Source organism: Dermochelys coriacea, chromosome 21 (assembly GCF_009764565.3).
Source record: "Dermochelys coriacea isolate rDerCor1 chromosome 21, rDerCor1.pri.v4, whole genome shotgun sequence".
NCBI lineage: Eukaryota > Metazoa > Chordata > Testudines > Dermochelyidae > Dermochelys > Dermochelys coriacea.
Window position 1 is genome coordinate 64,559 of NC_050088.1, and position 23,795 is coordinate 88,353.

At 44.5% G+C, this 23,795-nt stretch overlaps 1 protein-coding gene and 1 pseudogene; both read right to left on the reverse strand.

The window, feature by feature from the left end:
- The window catches only part of LOC119846229, a 68,447-nt pseudogene that overhangs the window by 39,768 nt on the left and 4,884 nt on the right, over positions 1-23,795 (reverse strand).
- The window catches only part of LOC119846469 (zinc finger protein 2-like), a 94,044-nt gene that overhangs the window by 28,458 nt on the left and 41,791 nt on the right, over positions 1-23,795 (reverse strand).

Consider the following 23,795-nt stretch of genomic DNA (forward strand, 5'->3'; position numbering starts at 1 on the left):
GACCTCAGAACATTCAGCATCCTCTGCCTCTCCATGAACTTCCCACAGCAGTCCGCCCAGGCGGGGTCCTGGGGAAGCCAGAGGGTCCTGCACCCCAACTTCGCAGTCAGACATGACTCTTAGCCAGCCAGTAAAACAGAGGTTTATTAGATGACAGGAACCTGGTTTAAAACAGAGCTTGTAGATACAGAGAACAGGACCCCTCAGCTGGGTCCATTTTGGGGGGGCAGTGAGCCAGACAACCCCATCTGCACTTCACTCCATGTCCCCAGCCTACCCAAACTGAAACTCTCTCCAGCCGCCCCTCCTCTTTGTCCCTTTCCCAGGCCAGGAGGTCACCTGATCTCTTTGTCTTCAACCCTTTAGCCCTCATCTTGGTGGGGGGAAGGGCCAGGCCATCAGTTGCCAGGAAACAGGGACACACCCCTGCGCAAACCTCTAGGGCTCTGCAATCATCATACACCCTTATCCCACCACCTAGATACTTAAGAACTACATAGGAGAAACTGAGGCACCCCCACAATATTCAGAGGAAACATTAAGAACAGTCCCACTTAGTCACAATACTAAACTGCTCAAGACAGTAAACACCAAAGCAAACTGTGAAGAACTTCAAAAAGATCTCAAAAAACTAAGTGATTAGGCAGCAAAATGGCAAATGAAATTTAACGTGGATAAGTGTAAAGTAATTGGAAAAAATAACCCCAACTATACATTCGATATGATGGGGGCTAATTTAGCTACAACTAATCAGGAAAGAGATCTTGGGGTCATCGTGGATAGTTCTCCAAAGACGTCCATGCAGCGTGCAGCGGCAGTCAAAAAAGCAAACAATGTTAGGAATAATTTAAAAAGGGATAGAGAATAAGACAGAAAAATATCTTATTGTCCCTATATAAATCCATGGTACACGCACATCTTGAATACTGCGTACAGATGTGGTCTCCTCATCTCAAAAAAGATGATTAGAAAATTAGAAAAGGTTCACAGAAGGGCAACTAAAATGATTAGCAGTTTGGAATGGATCCCATATGAGGAGAAATTAAAGAGACTAGGACTTTTAAACTTGGAAAAGAGGAGACTACAGGGGGATATGATAGAGGTATTTAAAATGATGAGTGGTGTGGAGAAAGTGAATAAGGAAAAATTATTTACCTGTTCCCATAATATAAGAACTAGGGGCCACCAAATGAAATTAATGGGCAGCAGGTTTAAAACAAAAATAAAAGGTAGTTCTTCACACAGCGCACAGTCAACTTGTGGAACTCCTAGCCTGAGGAGGTTCTGAAGGTGAGGACTATAACAGGGTTTAAAAGAGAACTAGATAAATTCATGGAGGTTAAGTCCATTAATGGCTATGAGGTAAGGAATAGTGTCCCTAGCCTCTGTTTGTCAGAGGGTGGAGATGGATGGCAGGCAAGAAATCACTTGATCCTTACATGTTAGGATCACTCCCTCTGGGGCACCTGGCATTGGCCACTGTCAGCAGACAGGATACTTGGCTGGATGAACTTTTGGCCAGACCCAGTTTGGCCATTCTTATGAGAAAAATGGTACAAAACCCAACTGCTATTCAGCAGAACCCAGTGCAACGTAGGAACAACTGGGAACGAGGCAATCGGTCCCTAATGGGAGAACCTGGTGACTATCATAGAATATCAGGGTTGGAAAGGACCTCAGGAGGTCATCTAGTCCAACCCCCTGCTCAAAGCAGGGCCAATCCCCAATTTTTGACCCAGATCCTTAAATGGCTCCCTCCTCAAGGATTGAACTCACAACCCTAGGTTTAGCAGGCCAACGCTCAAACCACTGAGCTATCCCTCCCCCCAAAATCAGCCCCCTCCTTTTGCAGTGTGAACAAAAGTATAAAAGTGATGCTCCAAATTTGGTTAGACTAGGAAAAGCGATGGAGGTTGTGTCCAGTGATGAGGAAATTTGCTACGTTACCCTGGACGCTATATGGGCTATTTTCTTTACTGAAAACATAGTTGTGTTTATATCAGGACCACTAACTCAATCTAATTAACTAGATGAAAAACCCTAGTGGAGTAAAAGCCCAGGTAGATTTAACCTCCATGTACCTAGTAGAGGTCACTCCTGGTTCCCCCACCTGAGACTGTTGGGCATTTCTGTTGCAAGGACGCACACTTCCATGACAGAGGACAAAGGAGTTGATGAAAAACACTGTGTGCTTAACTCCAAGGAAGGGTGAGCTGCAAAAGGGAAAAGCAGACAACTCACCTGAAGGAGCTGAGATGACACAAATGCTGCCCTAAAGTTCGCTACTCGGGAATCAGGAAAAAGAAAAAACAATCTTTTCTGAGCCCTAGACAAGATTTTCATGATGTTTATCTCCCTTGCAGCTTCTCTGGTGATAAATAAGAGAAGAGCTGTGATGGAAGAATTTCCCGCACTCACAGCATTCATAGTGTTTTCTCATCTGTGTGGCTCCTCTGATGTGTAATAAGCTCTGACCTCCGAGTGAAGGTTTTCCCACACTCACAGCATTCAAAGGGTTTCTCCCCTGTGTGGATTCTCTGATGGCGAATAAGGTCTGAGCTCCGAGCGAAGGTTTTCCCGCACTCACAGCATTCATAGGGTTTCTCCCCTGTGTGGCTCCTCTGATGTGTAATAAGACCCGAGTTCCAAGCAAAGGTTTTCCCGCACTCACAGCATTTATAGGGTTTCTCTCCTGTGTGGCTCCTCTGATGTTTAATAAGGCCTGAGCTCCGAGTGAAGGTTTTTCCGCACTCACAGCATTCATAGGGTTTCTCCCCTGTGTGGCTCCTCCGATGTGTAATAAGGTCTGAGCTCCAAGCAAAGGTTTTCCCGCACTCACAGCATTCAAAGGGTTTCTCCCCTGTGTGGATTCTCTGGTGGCGAATAAGGGTTGAGCGCTCAGTGAAGGTTTTCCCGCACTCGCAGCATTCATAAGGTTTCTCTCCTGTGTGGCTCCTCTGATGTGTAATAAGGCCTGAGCTCCGAGTAAAAGTTTTCCCGCACTCACAGCATTCATAGGGTTTCTCTCCAGTGTGGATCCACTGATGGTGAATAAGGGTTGAGCGCTCAGTGAAGGTTTTCCCGCACTCACAGCATTCATAGGGTTTCTCTCCTGTGTGGCTCCTCTGATGTGTAATAAGGTCTGAGCTTCGAGCAAAGGATTTCCCGCACTCACAGCATTTATAGGGTTTCTCTCCTGTGTGGCTCCTCTGATGGCGAATAAGGGCTGAGCTCCGAGCGAAGGTTTTCCCGCACTCATAGCATTTATAGGGTTTCTCTCCTGTGTGGCTCCTCTGATGTGTAATAAGGTGTGAGCGCCTCCTGAACTTTCTCCCGCACTCACAGCATCCATAGGATCTCAATCCGGTGTGGATTCTCTGATGGCGAATAAGGTGTGAGTGCCTCCTGAACTTTTTCCTGCACTCAAAGCCTGTATTATCTCTCTCCCCCGTCAGGATTCTCTGCTGGGCCGTGGTTTCCTTGAGGCCTTTGTGAGTTCCCTGGTAATTAACAGATATTCCAACTTTCTGCACTGGCTGGTTTCCCTGCCGCTTCTCTGGCCTGTGCTGCCCCTGAGAGCCTTTTCCCTGCTCACAACTCCTGGACACACTCCCTGTGCATCTTTGCAATAACGCCTCATGCGGTTCCATTTGCTCAACTTCCTGCTGAGCATTCTGTTCCATGGTCTCTCTCACCATCCCATCACCTGCTGGGACAGAGAAAGAAAAACCTCGGAAACCGGAAGGGAAAACAAACCAAGAGAATAGCTGAAGATGGAAAAAAAACCTAGGGACTGAATTTCCCCACGCTCTTCCCCAAAGGGGCGAGAGGAGGGGATCAATTCTGCATCCAGTTCCCACACAAACACTCCCCAGAGAGAAGGGAGTTTCAGGAGGCAACTACTGCCAGGAGTTAGGATGGGTGGGGAGCCATGAACAGTATCTGCCCTGAGGATACGACACCTGCTGGGGACCATTCTGAACCCAGAGACCTCACAAGGTCTTTGTTGGGAATCCCAGCTGTTTCCTTCAAGCACTGAGTAAGTATAATCATCCCTCACCCACGCGGCTGCCTCTCAGGATCTCTCTTTCCTCTGAGCCCCAGAGATCTGGGGCCCATGTTTCTTCCCCTCGTTCCAGCTGGAAGATGACATCGGGTTTGGAAACTGGGAACCCTGCTCAGGGGAAAGACGACCAGTGAGATCAGGTAACAGCAAAAGAAGAAATGACTCAACTTGTGCATCAACGATGGTTCTTTGAGATGTCTCCCCCTATGGGTGCTCCACTGTAGGTGCTAGCCCATTAAAAAAGCTGTGTAGACCGGTGTCTTTCCACACTACTGTGCCCCTTCCAGGAGTCTGATTTGTCTTGCATACCTCTGAGTTACACCTCATTTAAAAACTACTTCCTTATAAAATTAGACATAAAAATACAAAAGTGTCACTGCACACCGTGAATTGCTAACTTGTTCATTTTTACCATATAATTATAAAATAAATAATCAGAATATAAATATTGTACATACATTGCAGTATATAGATCAGCATAAGCAAATCATTGTACGAAATTTTACTTTGTACTGTCTTGGCTAGTGATTTTTCCGTAGCAACTCTGAAAGACCTCTGCGTACCCCAGGGGTACACATACCGCTGGTGTAGACACTGCAGCTCAGGCTTAAGAGACTGAACTCCAGCCCAATCTGCAACATATACGCAGTAATATACAGCCTGCCAGGGCCAGTCTGGGGACCCAGGCTGGGAGGGTCTTTCCCAGAGGCAATGCAGACATCCCAATATGTGCTACTTCCTAGGCTTTGCTTTTTGAAAGGGCGATCCCCACAGCTCCACCACTCTGAGACAGGCCCTTCTGGAGGCAGCATCTGTGTGTGTCATGATGACACCTAAGCGAGTCCCACTGATTTCAGATTCCTCATAAACATGGTCTCTCCTGGGGTACTGCAGCCAGTAGGTATTTTCAGCAACAGAAAAGAGGCTTTTCAGAACCAGACTGCATTGCTTAGGCAACTGGAACACAGGATTTACAGATCCCTTGGTCAGTTTGGGAAAGCAAAACTGAACTCTACATTCATTTTGGAAGTTTCATCTGCCTGGATTTTCAAAGCCTCCTTGATTTCATCTCTCTCTCTCTGTTGCCTTGTCTCAGTCTTTTTGCCCCAAAGAGCAGCAAACTGAAGCCCAGTCTGTTTCTACCCTAGTTCCTGTGTCCCAAAGTGCAGTGTAGTTGTGTTCCCTTGTTCTGCTTCCCTCAGACCCAGTCATCACACATTAACCTCCAGTCTTTGAGACTTCCATTGTGCTTCATACTATGTGGACAGTTCTTGATAGTGTTTCCATGTAAGTGGAGACAGGCCTATGTTACTTCAACAGGAGTTACATCCCCATCCCAGAAGAGGAATTCTCTCCTTCACACCCAGTGGCTAACAAAGCAAATTGAGAGGGAAGCTGACCCATGCATATTTTTCATTTAAAAAAAAAAAAAAACTACTAAATAAAGCCGCCATTCTCCAGAGGGAGACAAGATCAAAGCGAAGGGCTAGGATAATAAATCATAAAATCTGGAACCCACAGAATCACAGGGGTAAAAGGACCTCCAGATGTCAGCTAGTCCATCCCCTCTAGCCCTGAGGCAGGACCAAGTATACATAGACCATCGGTCTAACCTCTTCTTAAAAATCTCCAATGACCAGCATTCCACAACCTCTCTTGGTAAGTATTCCTGTACTTATCTATACTCACAGTAGGACAGTTTTTCCTAATATCCAACCTGAACATTCCATGCTGCAGAACCTGCCAGATACTACTTCACCTACCTACGTCTCCCTACCCTAGCCCTAAGCAGGAGAGGATAAGGGAAGATCAGATTTCAAGACGACGACCATGGTCAGTGATGTCAGACAGCTGACTGGTCAAGGAGGAGCAGGGGGATGGAGTGCTGGTTCTGAGCTTCGCCTAGGACAGGTGATTAGAGACTTCAGCAAAAGCAGCCTCAGTGAAGTGCTACAATCTCTGACTCCCTGAATCCTTCCCTTTCTACCCCTCACCAGACCCCCCCTGTGATGGGTTGGATCATAGAGACCCTCTTGTCACCTGAGGTGCTGGAACTACCTCTGAGCCAATTGTTCTGTCAGTTAGCAATGTCAAAAATTGCATGCCCACCTGACATAAATTGTAGCAAAAACGGTAGTGTCAACATAGTTACAGTGGCAAAAAAGTCCATGAAACGGAAAACCAAGGAAATTAAAGGCCCATAAAGTACATTAAGCAGAGTTAAGGATGCCTAGTGCTGCCTCGTGCCCTTCCAGCATGTGGACGGTGGTAAAAAATAAAACCTCTAAAATCCAGGAAATGAAGAATTAAACTACACACCACCAGGGATTTTCCTAGACACACACCCTCCCCCGGTTTCACTGAGTGTTGCCAATTTAGTTATTTTTTTTGGTTGGAAATTTGAATTGAAATTCAAACATTAATACACACTTTAAAAGCATACACAGCATATGAGAAAATACTTGTCCCTGAGAAAGCATAATGGGTTTGGAAAATATGAACAGAGACTAGCCTCCTCACGCAGCTGTTATTTATGACAATGTCAGCACATTCCTTTCAGCAATGTTGGCCTACCTTATAATATAAGGTTATGATTTGTAAGCAAGATCTGAAGGAGCTCTCCCCGACAGCTAGTGATGAGCCAGGGGTGGGTGTAAAGGCTTCAGAATCAGACTGTATTTACATGAACACACCTACTTGCCTAGGTATCCAGCAGACAGAGCTGTGCTGCCCAACTGACCAATTTTGGCTGGTGTTGGCTTACAAATCCCTGTAGTATTCAATGTGGGGGGCATGAAATATTGTTCTCCTCATTGTAGGAGTAAAGGGCAGCAGACCTGTGCTGAGCCTGCCTGACTGAGGGGGTCTCCCTCAGTGCTTAATTTGTGCTAGGGCTTGCCAGGACTGAGCCCCAGCACCTCCAGGCTCGGCCGTTCAGAGCCCTGGGACCTTTGGGCTTGTCACATCCGTTATGAAAGTAGCAAACTTGCTTGAGCCCCGGTATCTCTTTCATTACAAATTAAGCACTGCTCACCCTCAACTGAACTGCACTCCCTAAGCAGGAGGTTTGGATGCCAGATTCCAGTGAAGAGAGAGAGGGTGGAGACAGGTGTTTTGGGTGGTGTGGGCTCTGCCTAAGAGTCATAGGCACTAGTTGACCTGTCCCTCTCTCCTGTTTAGAGAGAGAGATGATTTGGCTTCATAGAGAGTCTTTTGGTTTGTTAAATGACCACTAGAGCTGAAATCATTGAGAATCAGGTCTAAGTGTTTAGACCTGCTGTCAGAGTAGCAGCCGTGTTAGTCTGTATTCGCAAAAAGAAAAGGAGTACTTGTGGCACCTTAGAGACTAACAAATTTATTAGAGCATAAGCTTTCGTGAGCTACAGCTCACTTCATCGGATGCATCATTGTTCTCCTCATTGTAGGAGTAAAGGGCAGCAGACTTGTGCTGAGCCTTCCTGACTGAGGGGGTCTCCCTCAGTGCTTAATTTGTGCTAGGGCTGCTGTGGAAGAGAAAGCCCAGCCTGCACGAGCAGCAAGGTTCCCACACCGAGAGCTGAAATCACTGAGAACTGGCAGAACTGTGAGAGACCGACTCGCAGAGGTCACAGTGGCAGGTGGCAGCAGAAGGTGACAGCGCAGGGCCATTGGGGACAAAGCGGTAGAGTGACCAGTGGAACAACAAACAGCAGCCAGAGCATTGGACTACATTTTAGTGACTTCGTTCCAGAATGCTAGATTTATGACTGGGAAACTTATATAAATTTCCTAGTAGGCCAAGATTTTTAAAATGCATTATTTGCCAACGTCATTATCTCAAAAAGTCATTATTTTGGGGAGTTTCCGTACTAAACTTTTTGATTATAATAATTATTTTTTATGTAAGAATGGCATATTGGCTCAGACCAATGGTCCATTTATCCCAGTATCCTGTCTTCCAACAGTGACTATTCCAGGTGCTTCAGAGACAATGAACAGAACAGGGAATCATAGAGTGATCCATCCCCTGTTGTCCACTCCCAGCTTCTGGCAAACAGAAGCTAGGGACACTCAGAGCATGGTGTTGCATCCCATCCTGGCTAACAGCCATCAATGGACGTAACCTCCATGAACTTTAGTTCTTTTTTGAACCCTGTTATAATTTTGGCCTTCACAAAATCCCTGGCAAAAAGTTCCACGGATGTGCATTGTGTGAAGAAATACTTCCTTGTGTTTGTTTTAAACTTGCTGTCTATTAATTTCATTGGGTGACCCCTGGTTCTTGTGTTAAGTGAAGGGATAAATAACACTTCCCTATTCATTTTCTCCACGCCAGTCAAGATTTTATAAGCCTCTATCATATTCCCTCTTAGTCGTCTCTTTTCCAAGCTGAAAAGTCCCAGTCTTTTTAATCTCTCCACATATGGAATCTGTTTCCATACTCTTAATCATTTTTGTTGCCCTTCTCTGAACCTTTTCCAATTCCAATATCTCTCTTTTTTGAGATGGAGTGACCAGAACTGCATGCAGTATTCAAGATATGGGCATACCATGGATTTATATAGTAAAAGTGGAGAAGCCTGGTTTGCCAGACTGATTAGCTAAGCCAATTCTGACAACCTATACGAAAAGACTGCAAAACACCATGCCTTGAGACTGCAACAACATGCAGAAAGCCTTATAAGCCAGTCACTGTCAAAGCCAATTTTAGAAGAATTTAATGAGGCTTTTAAGAATGCTCGAGACACAATTCAGGTTATGTGAACCAACATAGCTGTTGCACTGTATTTTCTATTTAAGTAAGAGATACCACACACTACAAACTTGAGGCCAGTGTTAAGTGCATTGTCACTTGTTTTGAAACCAGTGTCCAACTTCAGGATTAACAAGACTGGCAAATGCTCACTATCTTTCTAAAAAAAAGTCAGCTGACTCTCTAGAAACATGCAGTGCAACAGTGAAAGACTCAGCAGTTGAAAAAGTGAAGAACTCTCTGACCATATTCAAAATATGTGCACACATGGCTGATGCAATGCAAATAGCCATCAAGTATTAAGTCATTGCATATGTTATCTTGATGTCTGTGGTAGGCCAGTAGATGCATTCTAGATGTTCAGGTTATAGAAGACACATCAGCTGCATCTGTGACATCTTAGAAGAGTTAAATGCTTGTAAACTGAACCCCAAACAGATGGATGCTTGTGCATTTGATGGAGCACAACTTCTCTGGAAGACATGGTGGAGTACAAGCTTTGCTCAGGGAAAAGCGTATCCCTAATCTCTCCTATATACACTGCAAAGGCCTTATCATATGATGAATGAATGAAGATTTAACTTGAACTTCTTTCTCATCACTAGTGGTTCAACCCCGTCTTTGTGCTATGTTTCCTGGGATAAAAGAAGTAGGAATTCATTTCTTGCTACTCCCAGTCACAACAGCTACAGTTGAGCGTTCTTTTTCCTCAATGAATCAAATTTTGTGTTCTGAAAGAAGTCGCTTTCTACCTGACCATGAGCATAGGTTGTGCAGGAGGTCGGACTAGATAATCAGAATGGTCCCTTCTGACCTTAGTATCTATGAATCTATCTATGAATCTATATCATGAAAGTCTGGAAGTAACGGACATACAAGACGACACCAAAGAGTGCAAAATTACAACAAGAAACCAAGACAGATGTAATGCTTTGTAGCAGGATTGAATAGCCAACTTGAATTTGTGTGATGATTTTAAAACAGGAGTTAAATCTAATAAAATGGTCAAGAAACATTTTTCAGTTTTTACTATGGTGCCTTACAGCCCACGTTTGCCCTCACCGGCCCTTACCCCCCAGAATATTCCAACACGCCTCCTAATTTCAATTCCTGGGGAAAACACTGCACACCACCCCTGCAATGCAACCTTACCCCCTAGCTCTGCCCTTACCCCCTAGCTCTGGAGCTTGCAAATGTCACTGGAAATAGGTCAGTAAGGGTGGGGCAAAAGTTAACCAACTATGCAAAGTAGGGGCCAGTTTTCCATCTCTTGAAGGCTTCAAGACAGGACACGATGCCTTCCTGGAAGATGGTCTCATCAAACACAAGGTATTCAGCGCTCTACAATGTAACTGGATGAAACTCCACGGTCTGTAGTACACAGGTGGTCAGACTAGATGACCTAATAGTCTCCCCCGGCCTTAAAATTTATTGATTGACAGAAGTGTTAGGATATAGATATTCAGGCCTGTCTGTAAAGGCCTATACTCTAAGAATTTAGGTGTGTTCTTATCACTTGACTAGTTATAGAGGTATAAAAGAAAGAATCAAAATCACTGTCTGCCGGTGTAAGGGCCTTCTCTTACTGTGACAGTCTGAGGCCCTCTTCTTAGGCTAAGGCCTTTGGCTAAGCAGAAGAGGCAGCCATAAGCTGGGAAGTGAACTGTCACATCCTCACATTCCAAACTAGTCACATTGAAATAAGGTGCTATTGGGCTGTTAGGAATACAATCCTGTCCTGATCATACCTATTGCCTCCAGAGAAAGGGAAGTGCCTAGAAGATGTAAAAGAAAACTAAGTTTGATAGCATTCTGTCTGGCAAGAACTCACTTATCAATAGCTGGGATGTGAAATCCTCATTTCTGTGTTTGTTCCATTACTGTAGTCCCCATTTCCCTATTGTTTGTCTGCACAATCTCTGTCTGGTTCTGTGATTGTTTCCTGTCTGCAGTATAATTAATTTTGCTGGGTGTAAACCAATTAAGGTGGTGGGATATAATTGGTTACATAATCATGTTACAATATGGTAGGATTGGTTAGTTAAATTTCAGGAAAAATGATTGGTTAAGGTATAGCTAAGCGGAACTCAAGTTTTACTATATAGTCTGCAGTCAATCAGGAAGTGATGGGTGGGGGAAATGGGAACAGGGAATGGGGGTGGGGAAATCTGAATGTTTTGCTAATGGGGGGGGATGGGAACAGGGACACAGGTAAGGCTCTGTGGTGTCAGAGCTGGGAAGGGGGACACTAAGGAAGGAAAGTGGAATCATGCTTGCTAGAAGTTTACCCCAGTAAACACCAAATTGTTTGCATCTTTGGACTTCGGGTATTGTTGCTCTCTGTTCATGCGAGATGGACCAGGGAAGTAAGTGGGTGAAGGAATAAGCCCCTAACAAGAAGGGAGGACTAAGAAAATGCCACTGTGTGTTTTATGTTCCTCAGATTTGAACAGCAGCATTTCTCCACAGGCACTTCAGCAGTGTGCACTGTGCCAGCTATAGCTTTAAATGAATGGTGGAGGGACTAGTTGGAGTAGCCTGGCAGAGCTATGACCCGAAGAGAGGTGCGCGTGAAACTGAAAGGAATAGGTATTCCTCATTTCAGTGCTCAGTGGTGTAGGCAGCGTCAATAAAAGGTGCACAAGGGCATGTTCTTGCCACAAGGATTGTCAACAGGCTGGTGCCAAGCATGCAAGGATCTCCAGGGCTCAGTGAAGGCACTTACTCAGAAGGAACCCTCACTGGAAGGGTAAAGGGTTGGTGACATTATGGAAGTCTGAGATGGATTGTGTGCTGTAGGCTCAGTGTCTGACTGCAGGCCAGGGATAGGCAGCTTCTGTTCCCTACATCGGGCCTAACCCCAAGTTTTGCCTTCGCAAAGAGACGGTGTTCGCGTTTGTGCTGTCCTGCACCTGTGCTCTGCTCCCAAAGTGTTCTGTAGCGGGGAGGATCGAGTGCTATTCTGTGTGTCATTGGCCTGTCAGGGGGTTGCTGAAACAGGGAAAAACTGAGGGTGCAACGTGAACCTTAACTCTTCATTTCCCCTTCTAAGAACCGAGGGGACAGGAATCCTTACCCAGCGAGGTCACATTCTCATAGTTCTCCTGCATGACGTCTCCGTAGAGGGCTCTCTGAGCGGGGTCCAGCAGAGCCCACTCTTCCTCGGTGAAATACACAGCCACCTCCTCGAAAGTCACTGGCCCCTGAAAGAGCAAGAGCCCCCCAGTCTGCACCTGCTGCCCAGTGACAACCCCCACCGTTCACAGTGGAGGAGGGCCAATCACATGGAAGCTCTGGGAGGCAGGATCCGACCCCCTCCCCATCAGAGCAGCCAGGAGGCATCAGGATGAGGGGAGAAAGAGAGAGAGAGCCCCATCTCCTTCTAGCAAACAGAGATGGCCGGGGTCTTCACAGTCAACACTCCCCTACCAGCCAGAAGTGGATACAAGAGATAGAGCCCCAAGGAGAGTCCAGGGATAGCCAGCCCCCGGTAGGAATCCCAACCCCGCCCGTGCCAGCAATTGGATGGAAAGGGATGGGGTGTCTTCCCCGGGCCTCACTGGGGGTTGCCCTCTGGCTATGAAGTTCAGACTCCAGTACTGGTGTCTGGTACATTTCCCCAGCCCAGTCCAGGGGGAGTGTTTCCCGCTTGACAAATTAGGGAATTTCCACCCACAAACCCCATGGGTCTGTTGCTCGAATCTAGGCCCCACCGTAAACAAATCCGAGCAGGTTTGTCACACCCTGTCCCCCTCCCTTTCTCCACCTTGTGTATTTCCTGCCCCCTCCTATCTCCCGACCACCTCAGAAGCACCCATCTCTTATGTCTTTACTGCCCTTCTCCCGCCAGCAGGAGCCCCACAAGCAATTCCCCGATGATCCCTACCTGAACAGGCTGCATGTCAGCCATTTCCCTTCCCTGGCTCCTGGAAGGACGGGACATAACGCTGCACTCTGTCAGGGCAAGAAGGGGACGTGTCAGTACAGGACAGGAACATTACATCACAATTCCCCCCGGCTCTTTCCCCACAGACTGATGATCTTGACTCTACCATGCAAACAGAAATATTCAAAACACTATTAGTAATGGGGAGGGGGCTTTAACTTCCCAGATACCGGTTAGAAAAGGAATTCAAACAAACACAAAGTGTCCAATAAGTTCTTGGAATATGTTGGGGACATCTGTTTGCTTCAGAAGATGGATGTAGTAACCAGAGGAACAGGCTGTAACGATGCTGGTTCTGGCGAGACCCAGCTGAGAGGACAAATTGCTTCAAGCAGGGCAGTTACAGCCCAAGGCTGGGGTTTCTATGCACACCAAGGCAAACTAAACTAGCCAAACAGAGAAGACTTTGGTTTTACCCCACTGACTAACCACAAGTCACACAGGCAATTCCCTTAGACACTCCAGTTTCCCCAATATCACCACCAGTGCCACTCGTTATGGGGACAAATGGTTATGAATACCAATACCCCAATAAAAGAAAAAAGGTTCTCTTGATCCCAAAGGATCAAGCCCCAGACTCAGGTCAATATACAAATCAGATCTTATCCACAAATCATGCTGTTGCCATTCCTTTAGAATCTAAAATCTAAAGGTTTATTCATGAAAGGAAAAAGATATAGATGAGAGCTAGAATTGGTTAAATGGAATCAATTGCATACAGTAACAGCAAAGTTCTTGGTTCAGGCTTGCAGCAGTGATAGAATAAACCGCAGGTTCAAATCAAGTCTCTGGAGTACATCCACAGCTGGGATGGGTCTTTCAGTCCTTGGTTCAAAGCTTCAGTCCTTGGTTCAAAGTCCCTCCAGAGGTAAGAAGCAGGATCGAAGATAAGATGGAGGAGCTGCAGCAGCTTTTTATATTCTCTTGCCATGTGGTCTTTCTTTCTTTGTTCCAAAGACAAGCTGTCCATCACATGGCATGGAAACACCTCAAAATTCTGTCCATAGGCATGTCCCTGTATACCTTGCTGAGTCCCAAGGCATGTCTGCCTTCTCTCAATGGGTCAGTTGTATAGCTGATGGTCCTTAATGGGCTATCAAGCAGGCTAGGCAGAGCTGACACCAACTTCTCTGGGGTGTCACCCAGAAGCATAGCACAAGTTGGAACTACAGACAGTACAGAGCCAATATTCATAACTTCAATTACAAAAATGACACACATATAGACAGCATAGTCAGCAAACCATAACCTTGTCTTAGACACCTCATTTGACCCCCTTTATACAAGATTTGGTGCCACTATAGGACTTTGGTCACAACTATGATCTATACGGTCCCCAATTATGTCAATAACGTCACACTGGCATCTTAGGGTTGATTCTGACTAACAGTCGGGAGTTAGTTAGGAAACAGAGGATGGAAAGCAATATGGGCCAAAGCGTTCATGAAATGATGATTTCGTGATTTTAAGAGAAGGAAGGCATTAGAGCAGGTAAATAAAGACAACGGACTTCAAAAAAGCAGACTTCAACAAATTGTGAAAACTGGTATGTGAGTGTGATATTTTCCTCCATACTCTTTATGAAAATATGCTTATGAAATGAATAGGAGATAACCGAGATGTACTCTGTGCAAGATGGGTCTTGTAAGATATTATTGGAAAGGTTATAATTTACTGACTACGATTATCCAATTTGTGTGCACATATCATTTCTGTATCTGAAGTTGGGAATATTGACTATGTATCTGTATTTCAACTATGCTACTCTGGGTGACGCCCACTGCTAACACTTCAGGTACAACAATGGACAAGCCAGACAGGGGGGATAGGCCATCAGCAAGAATAATGGACTGTGAAAAGGCTCCATACTGCCACTGACTCCTGGACGCTGTGATACTACAGAGTCAAGTGGTCTTGTCACCGGATACTCAACATTACCTGGGACTTCTTGTAACTTTCCACTGGAAAGGAAGGGGGATCAATTTTGAGAAACCTTATGTAAATCTATTCAAGGGTGGGGAGCTAGGCAAATAAAAATGACTCCTCTCCAAGGCCTGTCTACCCAAGAAGAAAGACTGCTAAAGCCATCTGAAGAGAAGACCGGGGGGGTGAGGGGGAAGGGGAGAGTCCAGACTGAGACAGGGGTTGAGTCTGAAAAGAAATATAACTGGAACTCTGAAACAGAAACATTGCAACCTGCCTAAAATAACATTTAGGGTAAGAAATTACATTGTGAACCTGTTTTTTAAGTATATTGAGCTTAGCTTACGTATTTTGCTTTATTTGGTCAGTAATCTGATTTGTTCTCTCTCTTATATTCACTTGAAATTCTTTTTTTGTAGTTAATAAACTTATTTCTTGTTTATAATTTAACCCAGTTTATGTCATTTCTACCTGTGGGGGGCAAAAAGTTGTGCATATATCCCTCCACATTGAGGAAGGGGACAAATTTCATGAAACCTTTGAGTCTGTACCGCTTAAAGGGAGTGGGCACCAGAGTGCTGGGGCAAACCCCTAAGGCTGAGTACTTCCAGAGCGGATCTCTCTCTTTCTGTGCAGCTGGGCACGGCCCTGCCCATGTGCTTGGCTGGAAGAGGCTTCTGAGCCTAACCCAGCCAGGTAAAGGGCACCGAGGCTGGTAGAATAGGCTGCCTCAGTGGCACCCCAGCACATCAGGTGACACCCCAAAGAACCCAAACCTGTCACAGTGAAGTCCCATGGGAATAAGATTCTAAGGAGACTAAAGCTCAGGAGAGCTGGCCATTGCTCTGTTAATGCTGTCTCTGAGAAACAGCGAACTATCCCAATGGGAAGGAAAGACCGAAAGAATAGTAAGCTGCGAACATGGCTCCGTTAGGAGCTCTTTCATGACCAGACAATAAAAAGGAATCCTACAAAAATTCGAATCATGGACAAATTGCTGTGGAAGAGTACAAAAGAACAACAAGAGCATAGAATCATAGGACTGGAAGGGACCTTGCGAGGTCATCTAGTCCAGTTCCCTGCACTCATGGCAGGACTAAGTATTATCTAGACCATCCCTGACAGGTATCTTATCCAACCTGATCTTAAAAATCTCCAATGATAGATATTTCACAACCTCCCTAGACAATTTATTCCAGTGCTTAACCACCCTGACAGTTAGGAAGTTTTTCCTGATGTCCAACCTAAACCACCATTGCTGGAATTTAAGCCCATTACCTCGTCCTAGCCTCAGAGGTTGAGAACAATAATTTTTCTCCCTCCTCATTGTAACAACATTTTATCTCCCCTCTCAGTCTTCTCTTCTCCAGACTAAACAAACCCAAGTTTCTCAATCTTCTCTCATCAGTCATGTTTGCTAGTGCTTTTATCATTTTTGTTGTTCTTCTCTGAACTTTCTCCAAACCTTTCCTGAAATATGGCACCCGGAACTGGACACAATCCTCCAGCTGAGGCCTAATCAGCACAGAGCAGAGCAGAAGAATTACTTAGCGTGTCTTGCTTACGACACTCCTGCTAATACATCCAGGAAAATGTTCGCTTCTTTTACAACAGGGTTACACTTTTGACTCTCATTTAGCTTGTGATCCACTATGACCCCCAGATCTCTTTCCACAGTTCTCCCTATGCAGTCATTTCCCATTTTGTGTGTGTGTGCAACTGACTGTTCCTTCCTAAGTGGAGTACTTTGCATTTGTCCTTATTAAATTTCATCCTATTTACTTCAGACCATTTTGAATTTTAATCCTATCTTTCAAAGCATTTCCAACCCCTCCCATCTTGGTGTCACCCGCAAACTTTATAAGTGTATTCGCTATGCCGTTATCTAAATCGTTGATGAAGATATTGAACAGAACTGGACCCAGAACTGATCTTGGTAGGACCCCACTTGATATGCCCTTCCAGCTTGACTGTGAACCACTGAGAACTACTCTCTGGGGAAAGTTTTCCAACCAGCTATGCACCCACCTAATGGTACTTCAATCACGGTTGTATTTTTCTAGTTTGTTTATGAGAAAGTCATGCAAGACAGTAACAAAAGCCTTACTAAAGTCAAGATATACCACATCTACCGCTTCCTCTCTATCCACAAGCTTGTTACCCTGTTTAAAAAAAACAAAACAAAAAAAAACAGCTTTTAGGGTGGTTTGACGTGATTTGTTCTTGACAAATCCATGCTGTTACTTATCATTGTCTAGATGTTTGCTAACTGATTGCTTATTTGTTTGTTCCATTATCTTTCCAGGGAATTAAAATAAGCTGATTGGTCTGTAATTACCTGGGTTGTCCTTACTCCTCTTTTTATAGATGGGCACTAGATTTGCCATTCTCCAGTCCTCTGGAATCTCTCCCATCTTCCATGACTTTTTGAAGATAATCACTAATGGTTCAGATATCTCCTCAGTCAGCTCCTTCAGCATTCTAGGGTGCATTTCATCAGGCCCTGGTGACTTAAAGACATCTAACCCAAGTAATTTTTAACTTGTTCTTTCCCTATTTTAGCCTCTGTCCCTACCTCATTTTCATTGGCATTCATTAAGTTAGATGTCCAATTGCTACTAAACTTTTGGGTGAACCCTGAAACAAAAGCCATTTAGCACTTCTGCCATTTCCACATTTTCTGTTACTGTTCTTCCCCCCCAATCATTGAGTACCGTGAGCATGTGGGGACAAAATCAGAAAGATTAACTCTGAAAATAAGTTACACCTAGCAAGGGATGTAGTAAGATGGAATCCCTGACACATAAATCCTTGTATCAGAGGCCCAGTTTGAGGCCTAAGGCCTGAACTAAAGGAATGGTCAAGACCTTGCTAACATGAAGCAAAGTTGTGCTGTGAGTCAGAGGCAGGCTCTGCTCACAGAAATTGGCAAGGAAAAGCTGCTAAAAGCACGTAAACACATATAAACACTAGTAAGATGTACGTGTGCCAGGATGGCACCAGAACCCCCTGTACGAGAACATTCCACAGAGATAACAAGGAACAGGCAGACCCATCCTAAAGACAGGGTCAAAAGGACAATATGACGGATAGACTTGTTTGTTCAAATCAACACATACCGGGGCGAGGCAGCATCCTAATGCATTGAGGGGCTGTACCTCACTGTGTCAGGAGCGATGTGTAACCTGTTTGTACCTGTGCATAAGAACGCATCCCTGAGTGGACATCTTTGTCCGGCCTAGGGGACAGTGGAGAGTCCTGCCACTGACTAAGCTGGTCAATGTCACGGGGCACATATTCGTAGTATGTCCTATAGAGTCTGTGGTAACTATTACTGTGCTTCGGTTGACAATAAACCTGGCCAGGTGCCTTCGTGCCTTATCAGAATCTGTGGTCATTGGGGGTTTTCTCAGGGTCTGCCGTGTCAGCTATTTGAGTAGAGCCGGGGCAGCACACAGAGGGAACACACACACGTGGCTGACTGTTATCATATTGAACAAGAGCAGAGCACTACACCATTAGCGTCCGACAACAAGGGACATAGAAGGCAATAGGTAGGATACTACTTAAATCATGGGGGTGGAAAGAGGGGGAAATCATACAATTTTCAAGGGTTGGTCATGGCATAAATAGTGAACTTCACGGATGTGTTACACACCAGCAAAAATGTGCTATTTACGTAGTGAGTAACCCATACGCCACCCGCCACCCAGGTGGCATATGTGTTCATTTGGTGCAAGGAGCTCCTGGCCCTCAGAGACTGCGTACAGGCTTTGGAGGCCAGGGTGGCGGAACTGGAGGAGCTAAGGGAGGCAGAGAGGTATGTTAATGAGGCTTTCCGGGACACTGTACATTTGTCCCACCTCTGGTCAGACAGCCCCGCGCTGCTAAGGAGGATGAAAGGCCCAAGGAAGGAAAGCAGTCAACAGGAGCAGAAGGAAACCTTCCCATAGTTGGGACCCTCCTCCCAGATGGTGTTGCGGTATCCTCTTGCACAGAGGTTGCCTCACCATGGGAGGGAACTCCAGTCATCAAGAAAAGGCAGGTGTTAGTAATGGGAGATTTGATCATTAGAAACATAGAGAACTGGGTTTGTGATGACCGGGAGAACCATATGGTCACTAGCCTGCCTGGTGCGAAGGTTGCGGATCTCTCGAGGCATCTAAATAGACTTATGTGTAGCGCTGGAGAGGAGCTGGTGGTCTTGGTACATGTAGGTACCAATAACATAGGGAAGGGTAGGCGAGACATCCTGAAGGCCAAATTTAGGCAGCTAGGAAAGAGACTGAAATCCAGGACCGCTATGGTGGCATTCTCAGAAATGCTTCCAGTTCCACGTGCAGGACCAGGTAGGCAAGCAGAGCTTCAGAGTCTCAATGCGTGGATGAGACGATAGCGTAGAGAAGAAGGGATTAGATTTATTAGGAACTGGGGAAACTTTTGGGACGGGGGAGCCTATAAAGGAAGGATGGGCTCCACCTAAACCAAAGTGGAACCAGACTGCTGCTGGCACTAAACATTCAAAAGGTTGTAGAGCAGTTTTTAAACCAAGAGATGGGGAAGCCGATGGCTCCAGAGGTGCACGTGGATTGGACAGAGACTTCTCTTAGAGGACAGTCGAGTGATAGAGATTCTCTAGTTTTTAGTCAGGAGGAGAGGACGGAAGAGGATAAAGTAGGGGTCAGATCAGACGAGAAGCATTCACACAAAAGAATCTGACGTATCAAAAAAGGATAGGCAAATAAACAGTGATAAGTTTTTAAAGTGCTTGTACACAAACGCTAGAAGTCTAAACGATAAGATGGGTGAATTAGAATGTCTCGTGTTAAAGGAGGATATTAATACAATAGGCATCACAGAAACCTGGTGGAGTGAGGACAATCAATGGGACACAATCATTCCGGGGTACAAAATATATTGGACGGACAAAGCAGGTAGTACTCGGGAGGGAGGGAAAGAGCAGCACTGCATGTTGAAGAAAATGTAGACTCAAATGAAGTAAAAATCTTAAATGAAACCACGTTTCATAGAATCTCTATGGATAGTAATTCCATGCTCTAATAAGAATATAAGAGTAGGTATCTATTATCGACCACCTGACTAGGACAGTGATAGTGACGATGAAATGCTAAGAGATTAGAGAGGCTATGAAAATAAAGAACTCAATAATAGTGGGGGATTTCAATTCTCCCCATATTTACTGGGTACATGTGATCTCAGGAAGAAATGCAGAGACAAAATTTCTTTATACTTTAAATGACTGCTTCTTGGAGCAGCTGGTACGGGAACCCACAAGGGGAGAGGCAACTCTCGATTTAGTCCTGAGTGGAACACAGGATCTGCTCCAAGAGGTAACTATAACAGGACCGCTTGGAAATAGTGATCATAATATAACATTCCAGTGGTGGGAAGAACACCTCAGCAGCCCAACACTGTGGCATTTAATTTCAGAAAGGGGAACTAAGCAAAAAAAAAAAAATCCCTGCAAGCTATATGGACACTTTTCAAAGACACCCTAATAGAGGCCCAACTTAAATGTATACCCTATAATAAAAAACACAGCAAAAACAAACAAACAAAAAAAAAGAGCCACCTTGGATTAACAACCATGTAAAATAAGCAGTGAGACAAAAAGGCATCTTTTAAAAAGTGGAAGAAAAATCCTAGTGAGGTAAATAGAAGGGAGCACAAACATTGCCAAATTAAGTGTAAAAATGTAACAAGAAAAGCCAAAAAGGAGTTTGAAGAACAGCTAGCCAAAACCTCAAAAGGTAATAACAAAATGTTTTTTAAGTACATCAGAAGCAGGAAGCCTGCTAAACAAACTGGATGATCAAGATACAAAAGGAGCACTTAAGGACGATAAAATCATTGTGGAGAAACTAAATTAATTCTTTGCTTCAGTCTTCACAGCTGAGGATGTTAGGGAGATTCCCAAACCTGAGCCTTCTTTTGTAGGTGACAAAACTGAGGAATTGTCACAGATTGAAGTGTCACTAGAGGAAGTTTTGGAATTAATTGATAAACTTAACTGTAACAAGTCACTGGGACCAGATGGCATTCACCCAAGAGTTCTGAAAGAACTCAAATGTGAAATTCCAGAACTATTAACTACGGTTTAAAGAAAAGGAGTACTTGTGGCACCTTAGAGACTAAGTGCCACAAGTACTCCTTTTCTTTTTGCGAATACAGACTAACACGGCTGCTACTCTGAAACCTGTAACTACGGTTTGTAATCTGTCCTTCCAGTCATTGGGTACAGAAGCTGATTTGAAGATAGTTAATGTAAAGCCAATATTTAAAAAGGGCTCTAGAGGCGACCCTGGCGATTAAAGACCTGCAAGTCGAACATCTGTACCGGGAAAATTAGTTGAAACAATAGTAAAGAATAAAATTGTCAAACACACAGAACAACATAAATTGTTGGGCAAGAGTCAACATGGTTTCTGTAAAGGAAAATCATGTCTTATTACTAATCTACTAGAGTTCTTTGAAGGGGTCAACAAACATGTGGACAAGGGGGATCCAGTGGACATAGTGTACTTAGATTTCCAGAAAGCTTTTGACAAGGTCTCTCACCAAAGGCTCTTGCGTAAATTAAGTTGCCATGGGATAAGAGGGAAGATCCTTTCTTGGACTGAGAACTGGCTAAAAGATAGGGAAAAAAGGGTAGGAATAAATGGTAAATTTTCAGAATGGAGAAGGGTAACTAGGGGTGTTCCCCACGGGTCAGTCCTAGGACCAATCCTATTCAATTTATTCTTAAATGATCTGGAGCAAGGGGTAAACAGTGAGGTGGCAAAGTTTGCAGAGAATACTAAACTGCTCAAGATAGTTAAGACCAAAGCAGACTGTGAAGAATTTCAAAAAGATCTCACAAAACTAAGTGATTGGGCAACAAAATGGCAAATGAAATTTAATGTGATAAATGTAGAGTAACGCACATTGGAAAAAATAACCCCAACTATATACACAATATGAATGGGGCTAATTTAGCTACATCTAATCAGGAAAGAGATCTTGGAGCATAATTGTGGATAGTTCTCTGAAGACATACACACAGTGTGCAGTGGCAGTCAAAAAGCAAACAGGATGTTAGGAATTATTAAAAAACTGAGAGAATAAGACAGAGAATATCTTATTGCCCTTATATAAATCCATGAAGTGCCCACATCTGGAATACTGTATACAGGTATGGACTCCTCATCTCCGTAAAGATATACTGGCCTTAGAAAAGGTTCAAAGAAGAGCAATTAAAATGATTAGGGGTTTGGAGCAGGTCCCATATGAGGAGAGATTAAAGAGACTAGGACTTTTCAGCTTGGAAAAGAAGAGATTAAGGAGGGATATGATAGATGTATATAAAATCATCAGTCATGTGGAGAAAGTGAATAAGGAAAAGTTCCATAGTAGCAGCCGTGTTAGTCTGGATCCATAAAAAGAAAAAGAGTACTTGTGGCACCTTAGAGACTAACAAATTTATTTGAGCACAAGTTTTCGTGAGCCACAGCTCACTTCATTGGATGCATTCAGTGAAAAATACAGTGGGGGGGATTTATATACATAGAGAACATGAAACAATGGGTGTTACCATACACACTGTAACCAGAGTGATCACTTAAGGTGAGCTATTACCAGCAGGAGAGCAAGGAGGAAGGAACCTTTCGTAGTGATAATCAAGGTGGGCCATTTCGAGCAGTTGACAAGAACGTCTGAGGAACAGTGGGGTTGTGGGGGGGGGGGGAATAAACATGGGGAATAGTTTTACTTTGCGTAATGACCCACCCACTCCCAGACTCTATTCAAGCCTAAGTTAATTGTATCCAGTTTGCAAATTGATTCCGATTCAGCAGTCTTTCGTTGGAGTCTGTTTTTGAAGTTTTTTTTGTTGAAGTATTGCCACTTTTAGGTCTGTAATCGAGTGACCAGAGAGACTGAAGTGTTCTCCAACTGGTTTTTGAATGTTATTCTTGACGTCTGATTTGTGTCCATTTATTCTTTTACGTAAAGACTGTCCAGTTTGACCAATGTACATGGCAGAGGGACATAGCTGGCACTGGTATCACATTGGTAGATGTGCAGGTGAATGAGCCTCTGATATTGTGGCTGATGTGATTAGGTCCTATGATGGTGTCCCCTGAATAGATATGTGGACATAGTTGGCAACGGGCTTTGTTGCAAGGATAGGTTCCTGGGTTAGTGGTTCTGTTGTGTGTTGTGTGGTTGCTGGTGAGTATTTGCTTCAGGTTGGGGGGCTGTCTGTAAGCAAGGACTGACCTGTCTCCCAAGATCTGTGAGAGAGATGGGTCATCCTTCAGGATAAGTTGTAGATCCTTGATGATGCATTGAAAAGGTTTTAATTGGGGGCTGAAGGTGATGGCTAGTGGCATTCTGTTATTTTCTTTGTTGGGCCTGTCCTGTAGTAGGTGACTACTGGGTACTCTTCTGGCTCTGTCAATCTGTTTCTTCACTTCAGCAAGTGGGTACTGAAGTTGTAAGGACTTCTTGATAGAGATCTTCTAGGTATTTGTCTCTGTCTGAGGGGTTGAAGCAAATGCGGTTGTATCGTAGAGCTTAGCTGTAGACAATGGATCATGTGGCATGGTCTGGATGAAAGCTGGAGGCATATAGGTAGGAATAGTGGTTAGTAGGTTTCCGGTATAGGGTGGTGTTTATGTGACCTTTGCTTATTAGCACCGTAGTGTCCAAGAAGTTGATCTCTTGTGTGGACTGGTCCAAGCTGAGCTTGATGGTAGGATGGAAATTGTTGAAATCATGGTGGAATTCCTCAAGGGCTTCTTTTTCATGGGGCCAGATGATGAAGTTGTCATCAATGTAGCACAAGTAGAGTAGGGGGCATTAGGGGACGAGAGCTGAAGAAGTGTTGTTCTAAGTCAGCCATAAAAATGTTGGCATACTGTGGGGCCATGCAGGTACCCATAGCAGTGCCGCTGATTTGAAGGTATACATTGTCCCCAAATGTGAAATAGTTATGAGGACAAAGTCACAAAGTTCAGCCACCAGGTTTGCCGTGACATTATCAGGGATACTGTTCCCGATGGCTTGTAGTCCATTTCTGTGTGGAATGTTGGTGTAGAGGGCTTGTCAAGGTTCTTTCTCCACTCTGA